Source organism: Thamnophis sirtalis, unplaced genomic scaffold (genome assembly GCF_051295495.1).
Source record: "Thamnophis sirtalis isolate CommonGarterSnake01/CBP01778 unplaced genomic scaffold, rThaSir2_p1.2 scaffold_9, whole genome shotgun sequence".
Lineage (NCBI taxonomy): Eukaryota > Metazoa > Chordata > Lepidosauria > Squamata > Natricidae > Thamnophis > Thamnophis sirtalis.
Window position 1 is genome coordinate 50659369 of NW_028261389.1, and position 4743 is coordinate 50664111.

The following is a 4743-nucleotide window of genomic DNA, read 5'->3' on the forward strand; positions in this document are numbered from 1 at the left end:
GATGTTAGAAGAGCCCTACACATCTACCTGAAGCGCACGGCTCCCTTTCGACGATCAGAGGCCCTCTTCGTGTCCTTCCAGCCTTCCACCCGAGGGGCTAAGGTCTCCTCGGCCACCATCAGCAGATGGATCAGAGCGGCCATCTCACAGGCCTATCAGGCTCGGGGTCTTCAGGTCCCACAGGGTATCACAGCACACTCCACTAGAAGTGCTGCCACCTCAGCCGCCTGGTCTTCCCAGGCTCCCCTAGAAGAGATTTGTCGAGCGGCTGCCTGGGCCTCCCCGTCTCCCTTCATTAAACACTACAGATTGGACGCCTACGCCTCGGCGGACGCCGCCTTCGGCAGGAGGGTCCTTCAGAGCATCCTGGACTCGCAAGGGGGCTCAGGCCCGTCCATTCCCTCCCAGGACAACTAACTACTCGTCCCACACCTTCTCTTTGGAAACTGGCAGTTGGACTTACCTGAACTGCATGTTTCGACGAGAAGTGTGGGAGGAGTCACTTCCCGCCTGTTATGGCGCCCCGCGCCGTGAAGCAGGGCCTGAGCACGTCCAGGTTCAAGCAACGGCTAGGAAGAATTGGTATTGGCTGTTTCTTTTTGCTTCCTTTCAGATGCCATTCAGACGTTCGGTTAAACTGGGTGGCCACGGGAGCAGCAGGAGGTGTGGCTTCCAAAGATTTCCTCAATCTCCAATAGGCAATCAGATTAGGTTAATACCCGATGGTTACTCCTCCCACACTTCTCGTCGAAACATGCAGTTCAGGTAAGTCCAACTGCCATTTTCACTATTTTAAGAAGCAAGAACAATTCTGGGAAAACAATTATCAGAATATATATCTCTGAAGGGGATTAATTTTTAAAATGGAATAGTATAAAGATCCTCAGTGCCCCCACCCAATGGTGGAAGTCAATTTTTTTACTACTGGTTTTGTGGGCATGGCTTGGTGGGTATGGCTGGGGGGGGGTCATGTGAGTGGGTGGTTTGCACGATGGAAAGAAGATAGTAACAGTAAAATTCAAAACTGTAACAATTAATTACACATTTATTCAAAATCCAATTTAAAAACCTTTTTAGTTAATGTTAATTCAACAAAATTGTTGAACATGATCCAGTGATACCAGGTTTTCAAAGTCTTTTAGTGATTTATCAAGAACCTTAGTAACTAGTAACTTAGTAAACTCAGGAAAATTTAGTAACTACTTCACTGTTCAGTAAATTCTTAATGTGATGGATGGGCTTGATGAAGTGATACCAGATTCCCAATGTCTGGTTTTAAGTCACTTAGCAGGAGTCTTAAATCACCACATTCAGTAATCTGGAGTCGATTTCTTTGCTTGGAGAGAAGTTGGATGACCACACTGAAGCCACTTTTCACCAAATATGATGTTGGAAATGCAACAAGGAGCTTCTTAACCACTCTCCATAGTGCAGGATAGAGATCAGAAATTTCTGCAACCAAAACTCTTGGTACGATTTCTTAAACTTTGGCTTCAGCTCAATGTCATTTTGCAGCTCTATGAGTTGTTCCTCCACTAGTCCATCTTCCTCAGTATCTGAAAATGGATTTATCACCCAATCTGGAATTTCCATCAAAAGAAGATCCTGATATCGCTCAGATATATCTTTATGCAGCATGTCCAAATGGTCACAAAAACTTGAGCATCATCATCTTGTATCCCACCTTTCTCTTCTAGCTCAGAAAAGTTCAAAAATTGGTATAGCTCATGATGGCCTATATTGCACTTGAATAGAGTTAACTTTGAAATAAACATAGAGATGACAGATTGACCTTAATAAGATTGACCTCATTTCCTTGCAACTGCAAATTCACTTCATTGAACTTTGCAAATAGTTCTGATAAATAAGCAATGTCATGCTTGATCTCTTTGATTTCATCATTGAGAAAAGCATTCTTGTCTTCAAAAAACTCCACAACAGTGTCAAAAAGATTGTAAAAGTGTCTCACACAGTTGCCTTTTGATAGCCAACAAACTTCTGTATGAAGCAGCAAATGATCAAAATCTTCATTCTCAACACAGAGCTCTCTGAATAGTCAATCATTGAGAGCATGTACTTTAATTTTATTAACTGCAATAATGACAGTGTGTAATGACTTGTGCAAGCGATCACTGAGGTTTTTTGCAACCAGATATTGGCGATGAATGACAAAGTGAATGGTAAAGACATTTGCACTGCTTTTTTCAAGTAAGCAACGCACCCACGGTAGTAACCAGTCATTGATGGTTCTTCATCAGTTGCACAAGCTAGGATGTTGGTAAGTGAAATTTCCTTGTCTTTGAAAAACTGCTCAACAACATGAAATATTGACTCCCCTTTAGTATCTGTTTTTAGTTGCTCACAAATAACAACTCTTGAGTCAAACTTTCATCTTTAATAAAGCGCATGTAAGCAAGAAGCAAAGATTCATTGCCTGGCAAAGTTGATTCATCCAGCTGTAGTGCAAAATCTGTTGTCCATAGTATGCTGCACAATACATCTTCCACATTCTCAGCCATTTCATCTATGCGTCTTTGCACTGAATTGTTGCTGAGAGGAATTGTCTTAATTATATCATGTGGTGATTTATGCAAAACAGTACTCAGAACCTCACTAATGGCTGGTAGGATGAGTTCTTCACCAATAGTATGTGGCTTTCCAGACTTAGCAATCAGCAATGAAATGTTGTATGATGCACGGAAACCATCAGTGTTTTGTTGGGAAGCATTGTAAAACATGTGTGACTGTGTTGGGCGCTTTTGCAAGTTGTCACAAAGTGATTGAAAAAAAGTTAGGTTCTTGTCTGCCTTGTCAGGATGTGCCTTCTTCAAATGTTCATTCAATCTGGAAGGCTTCATTGCCTCATTAGAAAATACTTTTTCACATAGTAGGCACCATGGCAGCTGCTGGTTTGATGGTGCTGGTATAAATCCCTACTTCAGATATCCCATACGATATTGTCTGCATTTCTTCTTTGATTTTTCTGCTTCTGCCATTTCTGCTCTGAAAATCAGAATACTTACAATATGTGTGTGTTCACCTCTGGCTTAAGGCTTTGCTAAGTGAATAAATAAACCCTACCAACTCCCTGCCTGCCTTCTCTGTGCAAATAAACCAGGATGTTGCTCTTTACTCTGCAGCAAAGCAAGGATTCTGGAGCTTGATGTCTACAGGGAGATTCTCAGTCATCCAGGTCATGGTTGTCCCAAAGGTGCCTTTTCAAGAGGCAACTGGACTTTCTGGTTTTTCCCTAACCCTCCCTCACCCTGGATTTTAAACTGAATGCTAGGCTCAGCTCTGCAAGGGAGAGCCCACATGGAGGGAAATAGTTTAGAAAAAAGGAAAAACTTTTTCCCCTCTTACTGGCTGCTCTATTGCCACCCTCCCCCGCCCTGGATTTTAAACTGAATGCTAGGCTCAGCTCTGCAAGGGAGAGCCCAGACGGAGGGAAATAGTTTGGGGAAAGAATAGATACCTTGGCTGGGGTGTGCGGGAGGTAGCTAGAATAGAAACAAAGGAAGACTCACTGGGCAGAGTTCTGCTGGGCTGTGTGGTTGAGATAAGCAAGGGAACCAGGGAGCAGCAGCAGCAGCACCTGTGCCTCTAGGCAGGTGAGGTACAAAAAGGAGTGAGTGGGAGGGGCGGGAGGTAAGGGCAGAGCCAGTCAGTGGTGCATTTTACTGGTTCTCCAAACTGCCCATAATTTGTCCTACCATTCAGGAGAACCAGTCAGAGCCAGCTGACTTTCACCCCTGACTGGTGGCCAACAGAGCCCCAGGCAGAATTGCGCCCTGCGAGAGGGCCACCTCCAGCACTCCTCTGACACCTCCCTTGCCTCTTAGCACCCCCCTAAGTCATCCCACCGCCCACCACTGGTATAAAGCATATGTAATTGGCTCAAATATTCTTAATGGAAAGGGGACATAATAAATATAAATTATGCATAAACAAAACAACTAATATAAATATAAATGATGGAATACAAAGAAAAATTAAAAGAAAACTACATTTAAAGATCCTATTGGGAAATAATGCATTAGTGTATCACTTTTTTATCCTAGATAAGTGAATATCTCTTAATTGTTTAATGAAGGTCTTCTGCATAAATATTAGCAGAGTTTCATCATCTAGAAGAGTGGTTGCCCCCACATAGGGGGGAGCAAATTGATTTTTAATGGGAGCAATTTGAACTTTGTTTAAACCAAGTTAATGCCCTTTTAGGCTTCCTCCACATGAATAGAGTTCACTTTTGAGTAAAGTAAGAATTATAAGTCACAGGGGAGGCATCAGGATTTTAGAGATGCTTAGGTGGGGCATGGCCAAAGAAAGATTGGGAACCACTGTTCTAGAATAAAGACACTACCAAGATAGTCATTGTGCCTTGCACTGAAAACCTCTCATTAAATCTCAGATAATTTTACTTGTGATGATGATCACTTGTTAGTTGCACAGATTATTTGCCCGCCTCATATGTTCCTTGAAGTAGATTGAAATAGGAGAGCAATCTGATTCCCCCTATAAAATCAGCAATCTGATTCCCCCTATATTAGATGTGTCCTAAAGCTCCTTTTGGAAGCTTGAAAATCATTGAAATTTTGAAGAATGTGAATGTCATGTCCCCATTCTGTATCTCAGTTTGAGCAATACCCAAATTGAATACAAATATGTGGAGAGGGAAGGGTACATCTTGTAGAGAGGGTAAGGTACTTTCAAGAAATGTTGGGGGGGAATGTTGCAAATAGT

The 4743-nt window shown here is 42.5% G+C and overlaps 1 pseudogene; it reads right to left on the minus strand.

Annotated features, from left to right (window-relative positions):
• Positions 1–499: 499 nt before the first annotated feature.
• On the minus strand, positions 500–2996 carry LOC148044127 (zinc finger MYM-type protein 6-like; annotated as a pseudogene).
• Between the last annotated feature and the right edge of the window lie 1747 nt (positions 2997–4743).